Source organism: Euleptes europaea, chromosome 7 (genome assembly GCF_029931775.1).
Source record: "Euleptes europaea isolate rEulEur1 chromosome 7, rEulEur1.hap1, whole genome shotgun sequence".
Classification (NCBI taxonomy): Eukaryota; Metazoa; Chordata; class Lepidosauria; order Squamata; family Sphaerodactylidae; genus Euleptes; species Euleptes europaea.
Genome location: NC_079318.1, coordinates 77,142,906 through 77,168,566, shown reverse-complemented (window position 1 = coordinate 77,168,566; position 25,661 = coordinate 77,142,906). Strand labels below are relative to the sequence as shown.

The window sequence follows — 25,661 nt, the reverse complement described above, 5'->3', positions numbered from 1 at the left end:
AGCACCAACCCCAGGTTTAATTTTGTTGGACACTACTTTTTGATGGGCATTCCAATTTAGGTTATGGGAAAACAGAATGCCAAGGTAAACAAACTCCTTGACTTGGTCAACCTCAAAGCCATCTAATACCCAGTGAAAAAGAGGCATTTTTCTCCTCTTAGTGAAGATCATGATCTTAGATTTATGATGGTTTATTTTAAGACCTTCCCTAGAGCAGTACTCAGAAAAAGTCTGCAAAGATCTTTTCAAACCAATTCTTGTGCGGGACAGGAGAACTGCATCGTCAGCATAGAGTAGAATCGGGGTGGAATGGCCTGCAAGCTTTGGGGGGTGGCAAAACTCTGAGAAATTGGTTGCCATATCATTCAGGTATAGACTAAACAAGAGAGGAGCAAGGAGGCAACCTTGTCTAACTCCCTTGACCAGTTCAAAAGGCTCAGTTAGTTCTCCTTGGTTGCCACAGCGAACCTGAGCTGTGAGGTCAGTATGAAATTGCTGAATAAGCCATAGTAACCTCCTATCCATAGTAGAATGTGATAGTTTCAACCATAGCCTCTCCCTCGGGATGGTATCAAAAGCTCCCTTAAGATCCATAAAACCCGCATAAAGGGTGCCATTTCGGGGGGAGGAATATTTCTCGGCTAGATGGGAGAGCACTAAACAGTGGTCCATGACAGACCAACCCCTTCTAAAGCCAATCTGTTCCCAGCCAAGGATGTCATTACTCTCAACCCAGTCCAACAGCCTCTTTAATAAGTAGGAGGAATACAATTTGCCTAAGCAAGACAAAAGGCTGATTGGACGATAACAGCTTGGGTCAGAGCGCTGACCTTTTTTAAAGATTGGGACGATAATAGTATGTCTCCAAGATTTTGGAATAGCTCCTGATGCATTAATTTGTGTAAATACAGGAGCAAGAATGTTGGCCCACCATTCGCTGTTGACTTTAAAAAGTTCGTAGGGAATTAGATCAGGACCTGGGGCTTTGCCTGAGCGTAGGCGATCAATGAGCGGTTTAATGTACACGCTTGCTTTCACACTCACGCATTCTTCTCTACTCAGTACCGATGGCAATTCTTTTCACTTCCACGCCTCCTCGGGTGGTTACTTCCGTAGTCTCTCCGCAATTGCTTTGGGGGGCAGGGTTTGGCTGGAGTGTGCGCCTAGCGTTTGGATTGACCGTTTGAATCTTCACTTTGCCATGGAAGCCAGCTGGGTGGCTAGCTTGGGCGGTCTCATATACACTCAGCCTAACCTACTTCACCGGGTTGTTGTGCAGATCCACCAGAGATGTGCAGGACCAGGTATACCTTTTGGGGTCTCCGCTGGAGTCAGAGGCCAGGGTTGAAATCAACTAAGAAAGGAGAGAAAGGGTGAAACAATGCTTCAGGTGTCCAATGCTATCTTTCCCAAGGACTTTTCAGCCCGGCCCCGGAGGGCCTCCCGTCGCCTGCCTGGAGAGGCCGGGGGAGAAAAAGGCAGAGCCAGGCTTTGCCGTCTTTCTAAGTGGCTGTGAGTCTTTGCAGCAGCCTGGGTGTGTAAAGGGCCAAGGAATGCTTTGCGCGTGTCATGTTTTCCCTCCCCGCCGATGATGCTCCGTTAAGGGCCGGCACAGCGCCTGATGCTGCCAGGAAGCAGGAGAGAGAGCGAGGGGGCGCCACAGCGGCTCCAGCAGGGCAAAAAGCCTACAGCACCCGGTATTCCCAGGCGGTCTCCCATCCAAGTACTAACCAGGCCTGACCCTGCTTAGCTTCCGAGATCAGACGAGATCGGGCGTGTTCAGGGTAGTATGGCCGTAGGCCCCGGGAATGGCTATTGTGCCTCACTTCAACGTGCTGCCGCCCCTCTGGCGTCTGGCCCCCAGGAGACCATGTGCTCCTAAGCTTTCAGGTTTGATGCGCGGCTCCAATTTAGAACGGCAGTACCAGGTAAACCTTTTGGGGTCTTCGCAGAAGTAAGAGGCCAGGGGTGAAAGGAAGTAAGAAACGAGCCAAAGAGCCAAAGAATGCATCAGGTGTCTGATGCTATCTTTCCCTTCCACCCCAAGGATGCTTAAGCATGGGTCGCCTCCGGACGGCCTCTTGTGGTCTGCCTGGAGAGGCCTGAACACGTGGCCCAGGTTTTGTGGCCAGCGCATTGCCCAGGGAGAAAAAGGTAACGGTCAGGGTTTGCCGTCTTGCTAAGTGGCGGTGAGCGTTTCCAGCAGACTGGGTGTGTAGAGGGCGATGGAATGCAATACAACACAACACAATACAATACAAATACCTTTAATGGCATAATACAGTTTTGAAAATACAATTTTAAAAGACAAGGAGTGAAATCGGGTTAAAAATTGAGATGTAGTTCACTCCTTGGCGTTATAGTCTGTCTTCTGACTGTTTTCCCTTTGAGTAGCAGCTATCAGCAGGAATCTAGCCACGTTTCCGGTGATCTCAGGATCCCGATCTGCTAGTAGATTATAAAGTATTTACTTTTTGTTTGGGGCAAAGTTCGAGGCTGAGGGTTTTATGAGTTTTTCTCTTGCGGTGTCATATAGGTGACACTCCAGGAGGATATAGGAGAAGGAGTCACAGGGAATCCGGCGCCCGATCTGCAGACCCTTTCAGCGCGAGATATTTTCAGGAATCTGCCACATCGGGTCGCTGAGGGTGGTGTGTTTGTCCTGGCTTGCATAAAAGCTTTCCTAAGCTTGGGATTGTCAAGATGTTCCCAATAATTTAGGCTGAAGTTTGGTGGAATTCCAAAATGTTGGGGCGAGCAGATTGGCGGAATGGAGGGGAATTTGCTCTGGGGCTCGTGATCGATTAATCTCTGTTTTATTAGATTTAAGATATAGCTCTCACTGGGTAGAGATATGGAATCCAGGTCAATAATTAATTGGGCTATTTTCATTTAAATCTTAACTGAACACTCGGGACACTCAGTCCAGCGGGTATATTCCAATAAGAATCTTAGAAGAGTTTATTCTCCTGCGTATTAAAGGAATGTTTTGCGTGTGTCATGTTTTCCCTCCCAGCCGATAATGCCGGCACAGTGCCTGATGCTGCCAGGAAGCAGGAGAGAGAGAGGAGGCGGCACAGCGCCTCCATCAGGGCCAAAAGCCTACAGCACCCGGTATTCCCAGGCGGTCTCCCATCCAAGTACTAACCAGGCCTGACCCTGCTTAGCTTCCGAGATCAGACGAGATCGGGCGTGTTCAGGGTAGTATGGCCGTAGGCCCTAGGGATGGCTCCTGTGCCTCACTTCAACGTGCTGTCGTTCGTCTGGCGTCCGGCCCCCAGGAGACCACGTGATCCTAAGCTTTCAGGACACATGGCCAGCAGCCGCCACCCTTTCACGGAGCGCTCAGGTTAACCTCCAAGGCAACCCCCCCATACACAAGCATTCCTGCCCCCCCCAAACAGGACATGTCCGCTACCACCAAGAAGGCACACGCTTGCTTTCGCAGTCACACATTTTTCTCTTCTTGCCACCGGTGGCAATTCTTTTCACTTCCACGCTGCCTGGGGCAGTTAATTCAGTCGTCTGCCCACAATCGCTTTGGGGGGCAGGGTTTGGCAGCGCAAGGAAGCATTGTTCGTGTCAGCAGCTCCGCTACCACCTTGGGAAAACACTCCTACCGCCAGTAGCAGCAAACCTCCCATCGCCTGCCTGGAGAGGACGGGGGAGAAAAAGGCAGCGGCCAAGCTTTGCTGGATTTTTATTGGCAGTGAGACAGCAAGGTAGACTTCCCCTGACTATGGAAGATCCACTGATTTAGCAATTTGTAATAATCTCTTTTCCTTTCTGTAAATGTATTGAAATGTATTAGGACAGCAAGGGAATAGCTTGTTGCTGGTCAGGATATCTCTGTGTGTCTATGTCTGTAGTAATTCGGGCAAGAGTCACGGAGGGTTACAGTAAACCATAAGAAGAACTGGGTGCAACTGTTACTTTACTGCTGCCTCTATGTCTGTAGTGCTATCACCTTTACCCTGAATTTGATGGGTTGTCATATCTTGAATTTGGATACCATAAATATCTCTCCCTCAGTACAATCGGGACTCAGAGATTTCTGCCCATTAGGGCCTCTGGGTCACAGCTGCTCCAAATAAATAACTGTTTCTTGAAACAGAAAAAATATAGAAGCCAGGTCAATACCTAATTGGGCTATTTTCTTTTAAATCTTAACTGAACACTCGGGACACTCAGTCCAGCGGGTATATTCCAATAAGAATCTTAGAAGAGTTTATTCTCCTGCGTATTAAAGGAATGTTTTGCGTGTGTCATGTTTTCCCTCCCAGCCGATAATGCCGGCACAGTGCCTGATGCTGCCAGGAAGCAGGAGAGAGAGAGGAGGCGGCACAGCACCTCCATCAGGGCAAAAAGCCTACAGCACCCGGTATTCCCAGGCGGTCTCCCATCCAAGTACTAACCAGGCCTGACCCTGCTTAGCTTCCGAGATCAGACGAGATCGGGCGTGTTCAGGGTAGTATGGCCGTAGGCCCCAGGGATGGCTCCTGAGCCTCACTTCAACGTGCTGCCGCCCCTCTGGGGTCCAGCCCCCAGGAGACCACGTGATCCTAAGCTTTCAGGAGACCACGTGATCCTAAGCTTTCAGGACACATGGCCAGCAGCCGCCACCCTTCCACGGAGCTCTCAGGTTAGCCTCCAAGGTCCCTGGCAACCCCCCCATGCACAACCATTCCTGACCCCCCAAACAGGGCATGTCCGCTACCACCAAGAAAGCACACGCTTGCTTTCACACCCACACATTCTTCTCTTCTTGCCACCGGTGGCAATTCTTTTCACTTCCACGCCACCTGGGGCAGTTACTTCAGTCGTCTCCCCACAATCGCTTTGGGGGGCAGGGTTTGGCAGTGCAAGGAAGCATTGTTCGTGTCAGCAGCTCCGCTACCACCTTGGAAAAGCACTCCTACCACCGGTAGCAGTAAACCTCCCATCGCTTGCCTGGAGAGGACAGGGGAGAAAAAGGCAGTGGCCAAGTTTGCCGGATTTTTATTGGCAGAGATATAGAAGCCAGGTCAATACCTAATTGGGCTATTTTCTTTTAAATCTTAACTGACCACCCGGGACGATCAGTCCAGCAGGTATCTTTCAGTAAGAATCTTGGGAGAGGCGGCACAGCGTCTCCATCAGGGCAAAAAGCCTACAGCACCCGGTATTCCCAGGCGGTCTCCCATCCAAGTACTAACCAGGCCTGACCCTGCTTAGCTTCCGAGATCAGACGAGATCGGGCGTGTTCAGGGTAGTATGGCCGTAGGCCCCAGGGATGGCTATTGTGTCTCACTTCAACGTGCTGCCGTGGTCCAGGAGAATGTGAGACAAGGAGTCAGGGCATCCTGTGCCACATCTGCAGACCCTTTCAGCATGCGGTATTTTCAGGAATCTGCCATGCAGGGTCGCCGAGGGTAGTATGTTAGTCCTGGCTTGCATAAAAGCGTTCCTGAGCTTGGGATTGTCACTGGATAGAGATAGAGAATCCAGTTGAATACCTAATGGGGCTTCGCTTTTCCCCCCTTCGCAATCTTGAGGAAATGATAGCTTCTATCCATGAGACAGTGATTAAAAATCAACAGATTTTAAACCAACATACTATGATCCTGCACCATTCATGTTTTCCCTCCCTGCCAGTGATGCTCAGTTACAGTGCCAGATGCGGGGAGGAAGCAGCAGAAGAGGGAGCAAGCGAGGAGGCGGCACAGCGCCTCCATCAGGGCAAAAAGCCTACAGCACCCGGTATTCCCAGGCGGTCTCCCATCCAAGTACTAACCAGGCCTGACCCTGCTTAGCTTCCGAGATCAGGCATGTTCAGGGTAGTATGGCCATAGGCCCCAGGGGTGGCTCCTGTGCCTCACTTCAACGTGCTGCCGTCCCTCTGCTTAGCCTCCAAGGCCCCTGGTAACCCCCCCATACACAACCATTCCTGCCCCCGCCCCCAACAGGGCATGTCCGGTACCACCAAGAAGGCACACGCTTGCTTTTGCACTCACACATTCTTCTCTTCTCACCACTGGTGGCAATTCTTTTCACTTCCACGCCGCCTGGGGCAGTTACTTCCGTCTTCTCCCCACAATCGCTCTGGCAAGGAAGCCGGCTGGCTGGCTAGCTTGGGCGGTCTCGCATAGACTCAGCCTAACCTACTTCACAGGATTGTTGTGCAGCTCCAGGTAAACATTTTGGGGTCTTTGCTGAAGTAAGAGGCCAGGGGTGAAATGCTACCTTTCCCTTCCACCCCAAGGACTCTTAAGCCCGGGTCACCCCTGGAGAGGCCTGAACACATGGCCCAGGTTTTGTGGCCAGCTCATTGCCCAGGGAGAAAAAGGTAACGGCCAAGGTTTGCCGTCTTTCTAACTGGCCGTGAGCCTTTCCAGCAGACTGGGTGTGTAAAGGGCCAAGGAATGCAATGCAACACAATACAATACAATAGAAATAACTTTAATGGCATAGTACAGTTTTAAAATACAAGGAGTAAAATCGGGTTAAAAATTGGGATGTAGTTTATTCCCCGGCATTATAGTCTGTCTTCTGACTGAGTCTCCTTTGGGTAGCAGCTATCAGCAGGAATCTAGCCACATTTCCTGTGATCTCAGGATCCCGATCTGCTAGTAGATTATAAAGCATTTTCTTTTTGTTTGGGGCAAAGTTCGAGACTGAGGGTTTTATGAGTTTTTCTTTTGCAGTCCAGGAGAATGTGGGACAAGGAGTCAGGGCATCCTGCTCCCCATCAGCAGACCCTTTCAGCGCGAGGTATTTTCAGGAATCTGCCCCGTCGGGTCGCCGAGGGTAGTGTGTTAGTCCTGTCTTGCATAAAAGCTTTCCTGAGCTTGGGATTGTCAAGATGTTCCCAATAATTTAGGCTGAAGTTTGGTGGAATTCCAAAATGTTGGGGCGAGCAGCTCGTGATCGATTAATCTTTGTTTTATTAGATTTAAGATATAGCTCTCACTGGATAGAGATAGAGAATCCAGGTCAATACCTAATTGGGCTATTTTCTTTTAAATTTTAACTGACCACTCGGAACGATCAGTCCAGCTGGTATCTTCCAATAAGAATCTTAGAAGAGTTTATTCTCCTGCGTATTAAAGGAATGTTTTGCGCTTGTCATGTTTTCCCTCCCCGCCGATGATGCCGGCACGTGCCTGATGCTGCCAGGAAGCAGGAGAGAGAGCGAAGGAGGGAGCGAGGAGGCAGCATAGTGCCTCCATCAGGGCAAAAAGCCTACAGCACCCGGTATTCCCAGGCGGTCTCCCATCCAAGTACTAACCAGGCCTGACCCTGCTTAGTTTCCGAGATCAGACGAGATCGGGCGTGTTCAGGGTAGTAGGGCCGTAGGCTCCCGTGCCTCACTTCAACGTGCTGTCGTTCGTCTGGCGTCCGGCCCCCAGGAGACCACGTGATCCTAAGCTTTCAGGACACATGGCCAGCAGCCACCACCCTTCCACGGAGCGCTCAGGTTAAGCTCCAAGGCCCCTGGCAACCCCCCCACGCATTCCTGCCCACCCCAAACAGGACATGTCCGGTACCACCAAGAAGGCACACGCTTGCTTTCCTTTCCTTTCCTTTTATCCCTTAGAAGCTCCTTGATCAATTGATCTTGAGCAGCATATATCTAGTGTTGGAGAGATATAAGGACTGAAACAAATCTTGCCACCGAAAATGTAGCCTTGGGGTCCCTGTCGCTTAGTAAAAAAGGCATTATGTCAGTCACAGAGGCATTGGATTTGTATATTAAAAGGGGGGAAATATAGTGCGATCGAAGTTCCTCGTAAAAGCGGCATTCCAAAAGGGCATGGGCTAATGTGTCAATAGAGCCAGAAGAGCAAGGGCAGATCCTGTCTGAGTATGGTATATTCAGAATTCTGCCCTGCATTACCATAGAAGGGTTAGTATTCAATCTAGCCAAGCAAAAAGCTCTACAGAGATGAGGAGTTGTCAGATAATATGTATAGGCAGGCAGACCACGTGGAGGGGGTATTCCGAAGAACTGGGATGAACAGACGCGACGAGCACGAAAAGTAGTGCTGTTATAATCGAGCTCTTTAATGCGCTTTTTAATTTTGGGAAAAGCTTCAGTTTTCCTGCGAGAAGCCCAGCAACGCCAGTTTCTCATCTAAGATTTTTTGCCATGAGGATTTGAAAGGGTCATGCTTCAGAGAAGCTAGGAACCCCTCAGTGCTAAAGCCCAGTTTAAGGTGTAGTTTAAAGGCGGCCAACCACGCCCTAGCTTCAAGTGACATTTGGCCAAACTCGGAACGAAGAGTAACGCCAGCAACACATCGAGGGGCATTTAGGAGTTTTCGTAAGAACTGAAGCAGTGGACGATCTATAGATTCATTGATGACTGTAATCCAGATGACAACACCAAAGAGGATAATTGGGGTAATTTTCAGGTTAAAAACCTGAATAGCCCCTGCAATATATTTGCCACTTTTGGTGTGAAAAAAATTGACAGTAGCACCAACCCCAGGTTTAATTTTGTTGGACACTGCTTTTTGATGGGCATTCCAATTTAGGTTATGGGAAAACAGAATGCCAAGGTAAAGAAACTCCTTGACTTGGTCAACCTCAAAGCCATCTAATACCCAGTGAAAAAGAGGCATTTTTCTCCTCTTAGTGAAGATCATGATCTTAGATTTATGATGGTTTATTTTAAGACCTTCCCTAGAAGGCTCCCATGCCTCACTTCAACGTGCTGCCGTTCCTCTGGCATCCGGCCACCAGGAAACCATGTGATCCTAAGTTTGATGCACGGCTCCAATTTAGAACGGCAGTACCAGGTAAACCTTTTGGGGTCTCCGCTGGAGTAAGAGGACAGGGTTGAAAGGATCTAAGAAATGAGATGGATGGTGCTGCTGCAGTCGTCTTGTTTGTGGCTTCCTAGAGGCACCTGGTCGACCACTGTGTGAACAGACTGCTGGACTTGATGGGCCTTGGTCTGATCCAGCAGGGCCTTTCTTATGTTCTTATGAGACAAAGGGCCAAAGGACCTTTCAGCTGCCTGTTGCTGCGAGGAAACAGGAGAGAGAAAAAGCGAGTGAGCACCACAGCGGCTCCAGCAGGGCAAAAAGCCTACAGCACCCGGTATTCCCAGGCGGTCTCCCATCCAAGTACTAACCAGGCCTGACCCTGCTTAGCTTCCGAGATCAGACGAGATCGGGCGTGTTCAGGGTAGTATGGCCGTAGGCCCCGGGAATGGCTATTGTGCCTCACTTCAACGTGCTGCCGCCCCTCTGGCGTCTGGCCCCCAGGAGACCATGTGATCCTAAGCTTTCAGGTTTGATGCGCGGCTCCAATTTAGAACGGCAGTACCAGGTAAACCTTTTGGGGTCTTCGCAGAAGTAAGAGGCCAGGGGTGAAAGGAAGTAAGACCCGAGCCAAAGAGCCAAAGAATGCATCAGGTGTCTGATGCTATCTTTCCCTTCCACCCCAAGGATGCTTAAGCACGGGTCGCCTCCGGATGGCCTCTTGTGGTCTGCCTGGAGAGGCCTGAACACGTGGCCCAGGTTTTGTGGCCAGCGCATTGCCCAGGGAGAAAAAGGTAACGGTCAGGGTTTGCCGTCTTGCTAAGTGGCGGTGAGCGTTTCCAGCAGACTGGGTGTGTAGAGGGCGAAGGAATGCAATACAACACAACACAATACAATACAAATACCTTTAATGGCATAATACAGTTTTGAAAATACAATTTTAAAAGACAAGGAGTGAAATCGGGTTAAAAATTGAGATGTAGTTCACTCCTTGGCGTTATAGTCTGTCTTCTGACTGTTTTCCCTTTGAGTAGCAGCTATCAGCAGGAATCTAGCCACGTTTCCGGTGATCTCAGGATCCCGATCTGCTAGTAGATTATAAAGTATTTACTTTTTGTTTGGGGCAAAGTTCGAGGCTGAGGGTTTTATGAGTTTTTCTCTTGCGGTGTCATATAGGTGACACTCCAGGAGGATATAGGAGAAGGAGTCACAGGGAATCCGGCGCCGATCTGCAGACCCTTTCAGCGCGAGATATTTTCAGGAATCTGCCACATCGGGTCGCTGAGGGTGGTGTGTTTGTCCTGGCTTGCATAAAAGCTTTCCTAAGCTTGGGATTGTCAAGATGTTCCCAATAATTTAGGCTGAAGTTTGGTGGAATTCCAAAATGTTGGGGCGAGCAGATTGGCGGAATGGAGGGGAATTTGCTCTGGGGCTCGTGATCGATTAATCTCTGTTTTATTAGATTTAAGATATAGCTCTCACTGGGTAGAGATATGGAATCCAGGTCAATAATTAATTGGGCTATTTTCATTTAAATCTTAACTGAACACTCGGGACACTCAGTCCAGCGGGTATATTCCAATAAGAATCTTAGAAGAGTTTATTCTCCTGCGTATTAAAGGAATGTTTTGCGTGTGTCATGTTTTCCCTCCCAGCCGATAATGCCGGCACAGTGCCTGATGCTGCCAGGAAGCAGGAGAGAGAGAGGAGGCGGCACAGTGCCTCCATCAGGGCCAAAAGCCTACAGCACCCGGTATTCCCAGGCGGTCTCCCATCCAAGTACTAACCAGGCCTGACCCTGCTTAGCTTCCGAGATCAGACGAGATCGGGCGTGTTCAGGGTAGTATGGCCGTAGGCCCTAGGGATGGCTCCTGTGCCTCACTTCAACGTGCTGTCGTTCGTCTGGCGTCCGGCCCCCAGGAGACCACGTGATCCTAAGCTTTCAGGACACATGGCCAGCAGCCGCCACCCTTTCACGGAGCGCTCAGGTTAACCTCCAAGGCAACCCCCCCATACACAAGCATTCCTGCCCCCCCCAAACAGGACATGTCCGCTACCACCAAGAAGGCACACGCTTGCTTTCGCAGTCACACATTTTTCTCTTCTTGCCACCGGTGGCAATTCTTTTCACTTCCACGCTGCCTGGGGCAGTTAATTCAGTCGTCTGCTCACTATCACTTTGGGGGGCAGGGTTTGGCAGCGCAAGGAAGCATTGTTCGTGTCAGCAGCTCCGCTACCACCTTGGGAAAACACTCCTACCGCCAGTAGCAGCAAACCTCCCATCGCCTGCCTGGAGAGGACGGGGGAGAAAAAGGCAGCGGCCAAGCTTTGCTGGATTTTTATTGGCAGTGAGACAGCAAGGTAGACTTCCCCTGCTTATGGAAGATCCACTGATTTAGCAATTTGTAATAATCTCTTTTCCTTTCTGTAAATGTATTGAAATGTATTAGGACAGCAAGGGAATAGCTTGTTGCTGGTCAGGATATCTCTGTGTGTCTATGTCTGTAGTAATTCGGGCAAGAATCACGGAGGGTTACAGTAAACCATAAGAAGAACTGGGTGAAACTGTTACTTTACTGCTGCCTCTATGTCTGTAGTGCTATCACCTTTACCCTGAATTTGATGGGTTGTCATATCTTGAATTTGGATACCATAAATATCTCTCCCTCAGTACAATCGGGACTCAGAGATTTCTGCCCATTAGGGCCTCTGGGTCACAGCTGCTCCAAATAAATAACTGTTTCTTGAAACAGCAGAAATATAGAAGCCAGGTCAATACCTAATTGGGCTATTTTCTTTTAAATCTTAACTGACCACCCGGGACGATCAGTCCAGCAGGTATCTTTCAGTAAGAATCTTGGAAGAGGCGGCACAGCGCCTCCATCAGGGCAAAAAGCCTACAGCACCCGGTATTCCCAGGCGGTCTCCCATCCAAGTACTAACCAGGCCTGACCCTGCTTAGCTTCCGAGATCAGACGAGATCGGGCGTGTTCAGGGTAGTATGGCCGTAGGCCCCAGGGATGGCTCCTGAGCCTCACTTCAACGTGCTGCCGCCCCTCTGGGGTCCAGCCCCCAGGAGACCACGTGATCCTAAGCTTTCAGGACACATGACCAGGAGCAGCCACCCTTCCATGGAGCGCTCAGGTTAGCCTCCAAGGCCCCTGGCAACCCCCCCATGCACAACCATTCCAGCCCCCCCAAACAGGGCATGTCCGCTACCACCAAGAAAGCACACGCTTGCTTTCACACCCACACATTCTTCTCTTCTTGCCACCGGTGGCAATTCTTTTCACTTCCACGCCACCTGGGGCAGTTACTTCAGTCGTCTCCCCACAATCGCTTTGGGGGGCAGGTTTTGGCAGTGCAAGGAAGCATTGTTCGTGTCAGCAGCTCCGCTACCACCTTGGGAAAGCACTCCTACCGCCGGTAGCAGTAAACCTCCCATCGCTTGCCTGGAGAGGACAGGGGAGAAAAAGGCAGTGGCCAAGTTTGCCGGATTTTTATTGGCAGAGATATAGAAGCCAGGTCAATACCTAATTGGGCTATTTTCTTTTAAATCTTAACTGACCACCCGGGACGATCAGTCCAGCAGGTATCTTTCAGTAAGAATCTTGGGAGAGGCGGCACAGCGTCTCCATCAGGGCAAAAAGCCTACAGCACCCGGTATTCCCAGGCGGTCTCCCATCCAAGTACTAACCAGGCCTGACCCTGCTTAGCTTCCGAGATCAGACGAGATCGGGCGTGTTCAGGGTAGTATGGCCGTAGGCCCTAGGAATGGCTCCCGTGCCTCACTTCAATGTGCTGCCCTCCCTCTGGCCCACAGGAAACCACGTGATCTAAAGCTTTCAGGACACATGGCCAGCAGCCACCACCCTTCCACAGAGTGCTCAGGTTAGCCTCCAAGGCCCCTGGCGTCCCATCGTCTGCCTGGAGAGGCCAGGGGAGAAAAAGGCATCAGCCAAGCTTTGCCGGCTTTTTATTGGCAGTGAGCCTTTGCAGCAGTCTGGGTGTGTAAAGGGCCAAGGAATGCTTTGTGCGAGTCATGTTTTCCTCCCCGCCGATGATGCCCCGTTACAGCCTGGCACAGTGCCTGATGCTGCAAGGACAATCAGGTAAGGGCGTGTTGAGCAAATAATTTGGTAAGTTTCCTTGCGGAAAAATGTATATCAACACATAGTCACTATATGCAATTTCTTTTATATTTTTTTCAATTCTTCTAATTTCAAAAAGTTACAAATTATACCACTAGCGAAATAAAATATACAGTGATGTCTCTACAACATAAACAAGGTCCGTCTCAACTGTATAGTTCTATAGTACTTTTACTTTTTACTGAAAGGCTTTCAAAATACCAAGGGAATTTGGAACAAAATATTTCTCCAGCTGGCTGCTGCAATCCGCTGCGCCGTGTTGAAGGATGCACTCGCTGCTCCGGTCAGCTGACCGTTGCTGACCAATCAAAAACGTCCTCCGGAGCCCTGTGCTGCTGTTAACTTGCTTATTCAGCAACCGCTGACAAGGATGTATAGTGCTCACAGAAGATCTGTTCCATTTAACACAATTCGCAAGGCGCAAGGCGCCAATGTAATTCACAAGGCGCAAGGAGCCGCAATGTGACAAGATCCCGGGTTTTAATCTTGTTTCGCGGATATAAAATTCTGCTTCCTCAGACTTAAATATAACTTGCCATCTATAATAACAACAATAAATTATTGCCATCCTTAAAATTTCACTGGGGAAGGCACTGGCAAACCACCCCGCAAACAAAGTCTGCCTAGAAAACGTCGGGATGTGACGTCGGCCCATGGCTCAGGAATGACCTGGTGCTTGCACAGGGGACCTTTACCTTTTTAAAATTTCACATAATTTCCCCATAATTTACTTCTAAAGGCAATCCCATACATATCTTACCTGACCGCAATTTCGCAGTTCTTGGCAAAAGACTTGTAGTCATTTGAATTATAAAACCTCCATTTCAGTATATATACATAACGGAGAGACATCACTGCATATTTTATTTCGCTAGTGATGCTGCAACAGGGTTGTTGTGCAGATCCACCACAGACGTGCAGGACCAGGTAAACCGCTTGGGATCTTTGCTGGAGTCAGAGGCCAGGGTTGAAAGCAACTAAGAAACGAGACAAAGGGTGAAAGAATGCTTCAGGTGTCTGATGCTATCTTTCCCAAGGATGCTTCGGCCCTCCCCACCCCTGGATGCCCTCCCGTTGCCTGCCCGGAGAGGCCTCAGGAGAAAAAGGCAGCAGCCAAGCTTTGCCGGCTTTTTATTGGCAGAGATATAGCAGCCAGGTCAATACCTAATTCGGCTATTTTCTTTTAAATCTTAACTGACCACTCGGGACGATCAGTCCAGCAGATATCTTCCAATAAGAATCTTAGAAGAGTTTATTCTCTTGTGTATTAAAGGAATGCTTTGCGCGAGTCAGGTCCGGCACAGTGCCTGATGCTGCCAGGAAGCAGGAGAGAGAGCGAGGAGGCGGCACAGCGCCAAAAGCCTACAGCACCCGGTATTCCCAGGCGGTCCCCCATCCAAGTACTAACCAGGCCTGACCCTGCTTAGCTTCCGAGATCAGACGAGATCGGGCGTGTTCAGGGTAGTATGGCCGTAGGCCCTAGGGATGGCTCCTGTGCCTCACTTCAACGTGCTGCCCTCCCTCTGGTGTCCTGCCCCCAGGAAACCATGTGATGCTAAGCTTTCAGGACACCTGGCCAGCAGCCGTCACCCTTCCACAGAGCGCTCAGGTTAGCCTCCAGGGTCCCTGGCAACCCCCCCATACACAACCATTCCTACTCCCCCCAAACAGGGCACGTCTGGTACCACCAAGAAGGCACACGCTTGCTTTCGCACTCACACATTCTTCTCTTCTCGCCACCGGTGGTAATTCTTTTCACTTCCATGCCGCTACGGGTGGTTACTTCAGTCGTCTCCCCACAATTGCTTTGGGGGACAGGGTTTGGCAGCCCAAGGAAGCATTCTTCGTATCAGCAGCTCCGCTACTACCTTGGAAAAACACTCCTTCCGCCGGTAGCAGCAAATCGTGGCCACCTTTCTAAGCCGTGGAGAGCCTTTCCACCGCAACATTGGCTGGAGTGTGCGCCTAGCATCTGGAATGACCGTTTGAATTCCCAGTCTGCCATGGAAGCCGGCTGGGTGGCTAGCTTGGGCGGTCTCACATGCACTCAGCCTAACCTACTTCACAGGGTTATTGTGCAGATCCACCACAGACGTGCAGGACCAGGTAAACCGCTTGGGATCTCTGCTGGAGTGAGAGGCCAGGGTTGAAAGCAACTAAGAAAGGAGAGAAAGGGTGAAAGAATGCTTCAGGTGACCGATGCTATCTTTCCCAAGGACGCTTAAGACCGGCCCCGGATGGCCTCCCGTCGCCTGCCTGGAGAGGCCGGGGGAGAAAAAGGCAGAAGAAGGAGTGAGCGCCACAGCGCCTCCATGAGGGCAAAAAGCCTACAGCACCCGGTATTCCCAGGCGGTCTCCCATCCAAGTACTAACCAGGCCTGACCCTGCTTAGCTTCCGAGATCAGACGAGATCGGGCGTGTTCAGGGTAGTATGGCCGTAGGCCCTAGGGATGGCTCCTGTGCCTCACTTCAACGTGCTGCCGTCCCTCTGGCCCACAGGAAACCATGTGATCTAAAGCTTTCAGGACACCTGGCCAGCAGCCACCACCCTTCCACGGAGAGGTCAGGTTAGGCTCCAAGGCCCCTGGCAACCCCCCCATACACAGCCATTCCTGCCCCCCCAAACAGTGCATGTCCGGTACCACCAAGAAGGCACACGCTTGCTTTCGCACTCACACATTCTTCTCGCCATCGATGGCAATTTTTTTCACTTCCACGCCGCCTGGGGCAGTTACTTCAGTTGTCTCCCCACAATCGCTTTGGGGGGCAGGGTTCGCAAGGAAGTATTCTTTGTGTCAGCAGCTCTGCTACCACCTTGGAAAAACACTCCTTCCGCCGGTAGCAAATCGTAGCCACCTTTCTAAGCCGTGGAGAGCCTTTCCACCGCCACATTGTCTTGAGTGTGCGCCTAGCATCTGGAACGACCGTTTGAATTCCCAGTCTGCCATGGAAGCCGGCTGGGTGGCTAGATTGGGCGGTCTCACATACACTCAGCCTAACCTACTTCACAGGGTTGTTGTGAGGATCCACCACAGATGTGCAGGACCAGGTAAACCGCCTGGGATCTCTGCTGGAGTCAGAGGCTAGGGTTGAAAGCAACTAAAAAAGGAGAGAAAGGGCGAAAGAATACTTCAGGCGTCCGATGCTATCTTTCCCAAGGACGCTTCAGCCCGTCCCGTCCCAGGATGGCTTCCCCGTTGCCTGCCTGAAGAGGCCGGGGGAGAAAAAGGCAGCGGCCAAGCTTTGCTGGTTTTTTATTGGCAGTGAGCCTTTGCAGCAGCCTGGGTGTGTAAAGGGCCAAGGAATGGTTTGCACGGGTCATGTTTTCCCTCCCCACCAGTGATGCTACGTTAAGGCAAGAGCGAGCGAGCAAGGGGGTGCCACAGAGCCTCCATCAGGGCAAAAAAGCCTACAGCACCCGGTATTCCCAGGCGGTCTCCCATCCAAGTACTAACCAGGCCTGACCCTGCTTAGCTTCCGAGATCAGACGAGATCGGGCGTGTTCAGGGTAGTATGGCCGTAGGCCCTAGCGGTGGCTCCCGTGCCTCACTTCAACGTGCTGCCGTCCCTCTGGCATCCGGCCCCCAGGAGACCATGTGATCCTAAGCTTTCAGGACACCTGGCCAGCAGCCGCCACCCTTCCATGGAGCGCTCAGGTTAACCTCCAAGGCCCCTGGCAACCCCCCCATACACAGCCATTCCTGCCCCCCCAAACAGGGCATGTCCGGTACCACCAAGAAGGCACACGCTTGCTTTCACACCCACACATTCTTCTCTTCTTGCCACCGGTGGCAATTCTTTTCACTTCCACGCCACCTGGGGCAGTTACTTCAGTCGTCTCCCCACAATCGCTTTGGGGGGCAGGGTTTGGCAGCGCAAGGAAGCAGTGTTCGTGAAAAACTCTCCTACCGCTGGTAGCAGCAAACCTCCCATCGCCTGCCTGGAGAGGACGGGGGAGAAAAAGGCAGCGGCCAAGCTTTGCCGGCTTTTTATTGGCAGAGATATAGCAGCCAGGTCAAGACCTAATTCGGGTATTATCTTTTAAATCTTAACTGACCACTCGGGACGATCAGTCCAGCAGGTATCTTCCAATAAGAATCTTAGAAGAGTTTATTCTCCTGCACATTAAAGGAATGCTTTGCGCGTGTCATGTTTTCCCTCCCCGCCGATGAAGCTCAGTTAAGGGCCGGCACAGCGCCTGTTGCTGCAAGGAAACAGGAGAGAGAAAAAGCGAGTGAGCGCCACAGCGCCTCCATCAGGGCCAAAAGCCTACAGCACCCGGTATTCCCAGGCGGTCTCCCATCCAAGTACTAACCAGGCCTGACCCTGCTTAGCTTCCGAGATCAGACGAGATCGGGCGTGTTCAGGGTAGTATGGCCGTAGGCCCCAGGGATGGCTCCCGTGCCTCTTTTCAACTTGGTGGCCGGCCCCCAGGAAATCACATGATCCTAAGCTTTCAAGATTGTTGTGCGGCTCCAACGGAGAAATGGCAGTACCAGGTAAACATTTGGGGGTCTCCGCTGGAATAAGAGGCCAGGGCTAAAAGGATGTAAGAAACGAGACAAAGGGCAAAAGAACATTTCAGCTGCCTGTTGCTGCATGGAAATAGGAGAGAGAAAAAGTGAGTGAGCACTGGAGGCTTTTGATGTAATTTATTAATGAATTTCCATGTATACAATTTTTTATTATAGAGGCATCTTGCCCCATGGCTTGCTTTATTGAATTGAATTGAATGTGGATTTTGAATCACAATTGTGGTAAGACCGTTAACTTTATTATTATTATTTATCACAATATATTGCATTTGTAATTGATATTAAATGGATACTATATATCATTTACAGAGGCACATATGCCCTTTAACATCTTTGAAGAAATAAATGCGAATGTTGACTCATTGACACACAACTGAAGAAGCTGTTATCAAGCGAAACGATCACCAATCTAGAGGTGTCGTCTTGTTATTTGTTATTTGCTGTTGTGGAAGAATTTGTTGTTGTTATTATTTTTTGTTGGAAGTGTATGGTGAAACAACCTAATTTATGTTCATTGATGAATGGTCTTACCTGTTCATAGTTTTTTGTATGGTTATAATACAAACTCTTGGACGCTTCCACATGAATGTTTGCATGTTATAAATAATTTCACACAGTAAACTGTTAGTTAAAAAGAGCCCACGTGCTGTTGTTTTTTTGCTATAGCTAAACTTTTCAGCATAGGTTATTGTTCTGCCAGAGGGAGGGCAGCAGGTTGAAGTGAGGCACAGGAGCCATCCCTGGGGCCTACGGCCATACTACCCTGAACACGCCCGATCTCGTCTGATCTCGGAAGCTAAGCAGGGTCAGGCCTGGTTAGTACTTGGATGGGAGACCGCCTGGGAATACCGGGTGCTGTAGGCTTTTTGCCCTCATGGAGGCGATGTGGCGCTCACTCACTTTTTCTCTCTCCTGTTTCCTCGCAGCAACAGGCAGCTGAAAGGTCCTTTTGCCCTTTGTCTCATAAGAACATAAGAAAGGCCCTGCTGGATCAGACCAAGGCCCATCAAGTCCAGCAGTCTGTTCACACAGTGGTCGACCAGGTGCCTCTAGGAAGCCACTAACAAGACGAGTGCAGCAGCACCATCCGTCTCATTTCTTAGATCCTATCAACCCTGTCCTCTTACTCCAGCGGAGACCCAAAAGGTTTACCTGGTACTGCTGTTCTCCATTGGAGCCGCACAACAATCCTGAAAGCTTAGGATCACGTGATTTCCTGCGGGCCGGCCATCAAGTTGAAGTGAGGCTCAGGAGCCATCCCTGGGGCCTACGGCCATACTACCCTGAACACGCCCGATCTCGTCTGATCTCGGAAGCTAAGCAGGGTCAGGCCTGGTTAGTACTTGGATGGGAGACCGCCTGGGAATACCGGGTGCTGTAGGCTTTTTGCCCTGATGGAGGCGCTGTGCCACCTCCTCGCTTGCTCCCTCTTCTGCTGCTTCCTCACAGGATCATAATATGTTGGTTTAAAATCTGTTGATTTTTAATCACTGTTTCATGGATAGAAGCTATCATTTCCTCAAGATTGCGAAGGGGGAGAAAGCGAAGCCCCATTTAGGTATTCAACTGGATTCTCTATCTCTATCCAGTGACAATCCCAAGCTCAGGAACGCTTTTATGCAAGCCAGGACTAACATACTACCCTCGGCGACCCTGCATGGCAGATTCCTGAAAATACCGCATGCTGAAAGGGTCTGCAGATGTGGCACAGGATGCCCTGACTCCTTGTCTCACATTCTCCTGGACCACGGCAGCACGTTGAAGTGAGGCACAATAGCCATCCCTGGGGCCTACGGCCATACTACCCTGAACACGCCCGATCTCGTCTGATCTCGGAAGCTAAGCAGGGTCAGGCCTGGTTAGTACTTGGATGGGAGACCGCCTGGGAATACCGGGTGCTGTAGGCTTTTGGCCCTGATGGAGGCGCTGTGCCACCTCCTCACTCACTCCTTTGCTCTCTCTCCTGCTTCCTCGCAGCGTCAGGCACTGTGCCGGGCCTTAACGCAGCATCATGGGCGAAGAGAGAAAACATGACAATAAAAAGCTGGCAAAACATGGCTGCTGCCTTTTTCTCCCGAGGCCTCTCCAGGCAGGCGACAGGAGGCAATCCGGGGCCCGTCTTAAGCGTCCTTGAGAAAGTTAGCATTGGACACCTGAAGCATTCTTTCACCCTTTCTCTCCTTTCTTAGTTGTTTAAACTCTGGTCTCTGTCTCCAACGCAGACCCCAAGCGTTTTACCTGGTCCTGCACTTCTCCGGTGGATCTGCACAACAACCCTGTGAAGTAGGTTAGGCTGAGTGTATGTGAGACAGCCCAAGCTAGCCACCCAGCCGGCTTCCATGGCAAAGTGGGGATTCAAATGATCGTTCCGGACGCTAAGTGCACACTCACGTGGATTCCTGGGGGGGCGGCCCCCAGAGAGAGGGCTATAGCAAAAAACAACAGCACGTGGGCTCTTTTTACCTAACAGTTTACTGTGTGAAATTATTTATAACATGCAAACATTCATGTGGAAGCGTCCAAGAGTTTGTATTATAACCATACAAAAAACTATGAACAGGTAAGACCATTCATCAATGAACATAAATTAGGTTGTTTCACCATACACTTCCAACGAAAAATAATAATAACAACAAATTCTTCCACAACAGCAAATAACAAATAACAAGACGACACCTCTAGATTGGTGATCGTTTCGCTTGATAACAGCTTCTTCAGTTGTGTGTCAATGAGTCAACATTCACATTTATTTCTTCAAAGATGTTAAAGGGCATATGTGCCTCTGTAAATGATATATAGTATCCATTTAATATCAATTACAAATGCAATATATTGTGATAAATAATAATAATAAAGTTAACGGTCTTACCACAATTGTGATTCAAAATCCACATTCAATTCAATTCAATAAAGCAAGCCATGGGGCAAGATGCCTCTATAATAAAAAATTGTATACATGGAAATTCATTAATAAATTACATCAAAAGCGCCTCCATCAGGGCAAAAAGCCTACAGCACCCGGTATTCCCAGGCGGTCTCCCATCCAAGTACTAACCAGGCCTGACCCTGCTTAGCTTCCGAGATCAGACGAGATCGGGCGTGTTCAGGGTAGTATGGCCGTAAGCCCTAGGAATGGCTCCTGTGCCTCACTTCAACGTGCTGCCGTCCTTCTGGCGTCCGGCTCCCAGGAGACCACGTGATCCTAAGCTTTCAGGACACCTGGCCAGCAGCCGCCACCCTTCCACGGAGCGCTCAGGTTAACCTCCAAGGTACTAGTACTGGCTCCTGTGCCTCACTTCAACATGCGTCCATTCCTCTGCTGCCCCTTCCCCAGGAAAAGGAAAGCAGAAAGGCAAGGAACTCCCATCACTTTCTTCTTAGCCCTTCCTTTCCTTTGTCACCTGAATCATAGTATCATAGAGTTGGAAGGGACCACCAGGGTCATCTAGTCCAACCCCCTGCACAACGCAGGAAATTCACAACTACCTCCCCCCCCACCCCCCCCAGTGACCAGAAGATGGCCAAGATGCCCTCCCTCTCATCATCTGCCTAAGGTCACAGAATTAGCAATTGCTGACAGATGGCCATCTAGCCTCTGCTTAAAAACCTCCAGGGAAGGAGAGCGTCCCACCTCCCAAGAAAGCCTGTTCCACCGAGGAACCACTCTGTTAGAAAATTCTTCCTAATGTCTAGACGGAAACTCTTGATTTAATTTCAACCCGTTGGTTCGGATCCGACCTTCTGGGTCCACAGAAAACAACTCGGCACCCTCCTCCATAGGACAGCCCCTCAAGTACTTGAAGATGGTTATCCTATCCCCGCTCAGTCTTCTCCTCTTCAGGCTAAACATACCCAGCTCCTTCATCCTTTCCTCATAGGACCTGGCATCACTTCACTGTTTCTACTGCTTCAAAGATGGACCCAGCTCTCTGCCCAATCACCTGCTATCTCTGGGATTCCCTGGAAGACCTAGGTTCGTCTCCCCACTCTGTTATGGAAGGTTATTGAGCGACTGGCCCCGCTCAATGGCTCTCAGCCTAATCGATGACACAGGGTTTGTTGTGAGGATAAAGTGGAGCAAAGGTTGAAGTAAGCTGTTTTGGCTCCCCATTATTGTTTTTTTTTTTGGGGGGGGGAGCAGGGTATAAATGAAGAAAATAAAATAAAAGTAGCAGATGTTGCTGTGTTTGAGGAGTTAAAAGGGACACCCTAGCACTGCTATGACAGAATGGATACCATTCCCCCCTCCAGTATTGGGCCACAGAACGGGCACCATTTACGTAAGCATGGATAGTGAAGGAGTGGGAGGCGTGGACTGTATACTGTAATAATGAACTTAATATGAAAAATGTTAAAGGCTATGGTTTAGTCTAATTCAACTATTAATATAAGTTAGACTATAGCAAGGGTGGGGAACGTCAGGCCCGGGGGCCGTTTAAGGCCCGCGAAGTCATTTGATCTGGCCCTTCGTGGGTCCTGGCAGATCTCTAGCTCAGAAGGATCTAAGACTGGTGATCCCCCCCGCTCCGGCGGACAGGAATAGCCTCTATTCAAGGCGGATGTGAGTTTGTTTTGCCGAGAAAAGGAACCTTTTTCCCCCCTTGCAGAAGAGTCGTTAGCTATGGAGCTGCTAGGATCACCCAAGAAAGCTGCCTGCTTGGGGCTTGGTTGGCTAATTTTTAAGTTGATAATTTTGTATGGCCCGCGAATGATGTTATAACTATCCAAATGGCCCTTGGTGGAAAAAAGATTCCCCACCCCTGCTGTACAGGTAGGGTGGCTCCACGCGTAAGTATTTTTTTTAAAAAAAAATTTAAATTTTGTTATACATGTCATACATTTCAGTTAACATTATTCTTTAATCTCTTCTAGTCCTCAGTTTAACATATTATATATATTACATCTAAAACTACTATGACTTCCCCTCTTCCTTCTTCTGTCTCTAATTTATCTCTGTTATCCTCTTTGCTGTTATCTTCTAATTCATTATACAACATTCAACAACTATTAAGAAAATTAACTCCCACATTCATTTATTTCTATAGTCCAGGGGTGGGGAACCTTTTTTCTGCCAAGGGCCAGTTGGATATTTATAACATCATTCGCGGGCCATACAAATTATCAACTTAAAAATTAGCCTGCTATATTTGGTCAAACATTTAGCCAAGAGGCATGACTGGAGACGGCTCCGAGTTTCTGCCATGTAGAGCGACTCGCTTTTGAGCTCTGCCATTCCCAGCTGGGCCCAAGAGATTCAGGCAGGGCAGCAAACACAAGAGACAATTTGTTAGGCGGTCCTAGCAGCTCCATAGCTAATGACTGTTCTTCAAGTGGGGGGGAGAGAAAGGGTTCCTTTTCTCAGCAAAACAAACTCACATCCGCCTTGAACAGAGGCTATTCCTGTCTGCGGGAGGGGGTGGATCGCCAGTCTCAGATCCTTCTGAGCTAGAGATCTGCCAGGGCCAACAAAGGACCAGACCAAATTATTTCGTGGGCCTTATATGGCCCCCGGGCCTGATGTTCCCCACCCCTGGCATACAGGATAAGATGTAATTATGTAAAATTCAAATGTTAGAACTACAGACCCCTCAAAACAGTTGTACTTGACGCTGTGCCTAGTTCTGCTAAACTACTTAACATCTTTAATTACTGATGGATTCAAATTAGAAATCTGACAAAGCTCTGTCGCTCAAAAGTTTATAACCTGAAAATCTTGTTGATCTCAAAGGTGCTACGGGATGAAACTAGGTGTTCTACTGGAGACCAACATGGATACCCTCTGAAACTGAAGAATCCAAAGTCCAAATTAATCTCCCCAGAGATGGCACCAAACTGCCTGATGAATGTTAGTTCAGCAGTTTCATACTAGATGCCGACAACTCCTTAGCAGAACCAGGGAGAATGCTAGTTACCCTTTACGTGAATGGTCTTTGTACATTTCTTAATTTCATTTGAAATTTACATAATTATATTCCCCTGTGTTTCCTGGTCCTTTGACCCCGCTGTTTCCAATTTTACCTTTTATAACTTTGTCTCCCTTTCAACTTCAGATATCAGTCGCCAGTAATGTGGGGCAGAAACCTTTCCACAGAAAAGTATAGCACTGGAAAATTTTCTGCACCCCACTTAGCCTGTTTATTGTTATCAGGTTTATTGGGCTGCATGTCAGTCATGTCAAATAGGCTAAATGTGGGACGTGAAGCATGGAGAAGTCCCAGCACTTATACATGCTCTGGGCTTGTATTTGAGTTCTCATTATTTAAATTGGAATAGGAAAGCTTTCCAATTCAAATTTTCATGGAAAACCTGTATCACTCCCAGACCCCCAGCTTGGCATCTCTGTATCTGCCTAAAAGTTAGCCATGCACTCTACATAGAACAGTATCCTACCCCTTTTCTTCCAACCTTCTACTCCAGCTGGCCTTTCCTGGGTACCCTTTAGGGTTCCTACAAAATCCCAGAGAGAATTCAGGAGAGCTCTGTGGACAAATGCTTTCATTAGAAGTTCACCCAGATACAAGGACAGACCTCTAATCAGGCTGTGTTTATTGGTTACAAAAAAAGATGCTTGTTAGTATTCTAAAGACAAGGAGAGTGCCCATTCGTCCCCTCCATACCCTGATAGGATCAGTGGTGGTCAGCACTAAAAAACGAACCCCCCCCAAACAAAACAAAAACACAAAATCACTTATCAAGAATAGAGTTTCTCTGTCCAGTTTAGCTCAGCTGCTTCTATGGCTTCATCTTGGATACTCTGGAAAAAAAAACAAGGGGCATACTATGTCCAACCGAGATGCCCAACTGAAAGGAGAGATGCCTCTTAACATGCCAGGATCTCTCTCCTAAACTGGGGCTTGCTGCCAAAATGTGTTTTAGGAGTAGATCTGTCTGCATGGATAACACCACGGTTTGTAGGCAAAAGGTTCAGATGGCAAGGATCAAAGCGGGGTTCAACTGCTCCATTTCCTCCTCTTACCCATATTAGACATCTGGCAAGGACAGATGCAAGGAATTACTGTGAGGCTGACTTTCAAGGGTCCAACCTGCATTCCAGCTTCTAAAGAACGCTCCATGACTCTTTCAACCTGCGCCCTTAACATCTGGCCTTTCAAAACAAAACAAAAATTAAAGAAAGAGCAACCACCTGAAAGCTCTCTGGTTCCTTGTGACGGTTGTGGGCATTCTCTACATCCCCTCTGCAACTGGAGGATCCCTGGGGATAAGAAGCCCCTGGTGACTGACTGCACTGGGCCACCAGCTGAAGTGGCATCACCTTGAGGTCCCAGACCCTAAGGTGTTTCCCTTTGTGGCAAATCCATCTCTCTCAAGATGCCCTCTGCCTCAGAGTGAGAAGAGACTGTGCTACAACTCTCCAAGTGTACGTGACTGCTCATTGCGCCATTGTTGCAAGTGTTGAAAAGTCCGGCCATTCACATACTTCAAATTCAGGCCTCATTTTAAGTCAGGTGTCTGATCTGTAGAACTGCCACCTTCTTCATGGGAACTGGAGACCTACAAGCAGATTCTCCCAACTTTTTAGGAATTTTCTGCCAAAAAGGTACAGAGAGAAGCTTGCTGGTGAGCAAGGATTAGAGAAAAGCAGCAGGGCCATGAAGTTACATCAATGGTTTCTAGTTTGTTGCATCAGAGAGGATTTTGGAAAAAATGCTGCTGCAGAAGAGAGATCATAGTGGGTCTCTCTAAGCATCTTTAACCTCTCCTCCTGGGGAGAAAACAGGAAGACAGATTCTGTTTGGCAAAAAAAGAAAAGAGGGTAATCTTTATGTTAAAGGACTATTAAAGACTTCACAAAAAAACCTTACCCATCACTTTCTGACATTACTTTGGGCGCGGGGAGAATATGAAGGCTTATTTAAGAGATCAATCTGCACTAAATAAATGGACATCTGCCTAGGAGCCATGACTCTGCGTGGGTAGGCTAGGAAATCAGCTGATAAAGGCAACCACCTTAAGCCTTCCTAGAAACAACAAAAGGTAGTCACCTTTCCACTTCTGGGTTGCTAAGAAGCAGAGAGCACTGCCTTTGGCTGCTAAGGAAACTACAAAGCACTTTGTTTGGTTCCTCCCCACAGAATCAGCACAATGGCCAGATGGTGCAGCAACACCCTCAAATTAAAGGTGAAATGTAGACCCAAAGCAAGGCAATCTCCAAGTGTACCAAGTCAGTCTCATGACCAGTCTGAGGTTCCAGGCCTGCATGGCCCAGC

At 49.2% G+C, this 25,661-nt stretch overlaps 17 non-coding genes and 1 pseudogene across 17 annotated transcripts; 3 read left to right on the top strand and 15 right to left on the bottom strand.

Annotated features, from left to right (window-relative positions):
* Window positions 1–1,682: 1,682 nt before the first annotated feature.
* On the bottom strand, window positions 1,683–1,801 carry LOC130481228 (5S ribosomal RNA). Its single transcript, XR_008933429.1, has one exon. It is a non-coding gene; the product is annotated as a 5S ribosomal RNA (ribosomal RNA).
* Window positions 1,802–3,099: 1,298 nt separating this feature from the next.
* LOC130481227 (5S ribosomal RNA) lies at window positions 3,100–3,218 on the bottom strand. Its single transcript, XR_008933428.1, has one exon. It is a non-coding gene; the product is annotated as a 5S ribosomal RNA (ribosomal RNA).
* A 1,148-nt stretch (window positions 3,219–4,366) lies between these two features.
* LOC130481226 (5S ribosomal RNA) lies at window positions 4,367–4,485 on the bottom strand. Its single transcript, XR_008933427.1, has one exon. It is a non-coding gene; the product is annotated as a 5S ribosomal RNA (ribosomal RNA).
* Window positions 4,486–5,146: 661 nt separating this feature from the next.
* LOC130481225 (5S ribosomal RNA) lies at window positions 5,147–5,265 on the bottom strand. The gene has a single exon (XR_008933426.1). It is a non-coding gene; the product is annotated as a 5S ribosomal RNA (ribosomal RNA).
* A 459-nt stretch (window positions 5,266–5,724) lies between these two features.
* LOC130481292 (5S ribosomal RNA) lies at window positions 5,725–5,833 on the bottom strand (annotated as a pseudogene).
* Window positions 5,834–7,218: 1,385 nt separating this feature from the next.
* Window positions 7,219–7,337, bottom strand: LOC130481291 (5S ribosomal RNA). The gene has a single exon (XR_008933476.1). It is a non-coding gene; the product is annotated as a 5S ribosomal RNA (ribosomal RNA).
* A 1,732-nt stretch (window positions 7,338–9,069) lies between these two features.
* Window positions 9,070–9,188, bottom strand: LOC130481224 (5S ribosomal RNA). Its single transcript, XR_008933425.1, has one exon. It is a non-coding gene; the product is annotated as a 5S ribosomal RNA (ribosomal RNA).
* Window positions 9,189–10,485: 1,297 nt separating this feature from the next.
* On the bottom strand, window positions 10,486–10,604 carry LOC130481223 (5S ribosomal RNA). Its single transcript, XR_008933424.1, has one exon. It is a non-coding gene; the product is annotated as a 5S ribosomal RNA (ribosomal RNA).
* Window positions 10,605–11,641: 1,037 nt separating this feature from the next.
* LOC130481222 (5S ribosomal RNA) lies at window positions 11,642–11,760 on the bottom strand. The gene has a single exon (XR_008933423.1). It is a non-coding gene; the product is annotated as a 5S ribosomal RNA (ribosomal RNA).
* A 635-nt stretch (window positions 11,761–12,395) lies between these two features.
* LOC130481221 (5S ribosomal RNA) lies at window positions 12,396–12,514 on the bottom strand. The gene has a single exon (XR_008933422.1). It is a non-coding gene; the product is annotated as a 5S ribosomal RNA (ribosomal RNA).
* A 1,743-nt stretch (window positions 12,515–14,257) lies between these two features.
* LOC130481243 (5S ribosomal RNA) lies at window positions 14,258–14,376 on the bottom strand. Its single transcript, XR_008933443.1, has one exon. It is a non-coding gene; the product is annotated as a 5S ribosomal RNA (ribosomal RNA).
* An 846-nt stretch (window positions 14,377–15,222) lies between these two features.
* LOC130481220 (5S ribosomal RNA) lies at window positions 15,223–15,341 on the bottom strand. Its single transcript, XR_008933421.1, has one exon. It is a non-coding gene; the product is annotated as a 5S ribosomal RNA (ribosomal RNA).
* Window positions 15,342–16,304: 963 nt separating this feature from the next.
* Window positions 16,305–16,423, bottom strand: LOC130481298 (5S ribosomal RNA). The gene has a single exon (XR_008933478.1). It is a non-coding gene; the product is annotated as a 5S ribosomal RNA (ribosomal RNA).
* A 741-nt stretch (window positions 16,424–17,164) lies between these two features.
* Window positions 17,165–17,283, bottom strand: LOC130481297 (5S ribosomal RNA). Its single transcript, XR_008933477.1, has one exon. It is a non-coding gene; the product is annotated as a 5S ribosomal RNA (ribosomal RNA).
* An 895-nt stretch (window positions 17,284–18,178) lies between these two features.
* LOC130481242 (5S ribosomal RNA) lies at window positions 18,179–18,297 on the top strand. The gene has a single exon (XR_008933442.1). It is a non-coding gene; the product is annotated as a 5S ribosomal RNA (ribosomal RNA).
* A 401-nt stretch (window positions 18,298–18,698) lies between these two features.
* Window positions 18,699–18,817, top strand: LOC130481230 (5S ribosomal RNA). Its single transcript, XR_008933431.1, has one exon. It is a non-coding gene; the product is annotated as a 5S ribosomal RNA (ribosomal RNA).
* A 404-nt stretch (window positions 18,818–19,221) lies between these two features.
* Window positions 19,222–19,340, top strand: LOC130481219 (5S ribosomal RNA). The gene has a single exon (XR_008933420.1). It is a non-coding gene; the product is annotated as a 5S ribosomal RNA (ribosomal RNA).
* A 1,099-nt stretch (window positions 19,341–20,439) lies between these two features.
* Window positions 20,440–20,558, bottom strand: LOC130481287 (5S ribosomal RNA). Its single transcript, XR_008933472.1, has one exon. It is a non-coding gene; the product is annotated as a 5S ribosomal RNA (ribosomal RNA).
* Window positions 20,559–25,661: the final 5,103 nt, after the last annotated feature.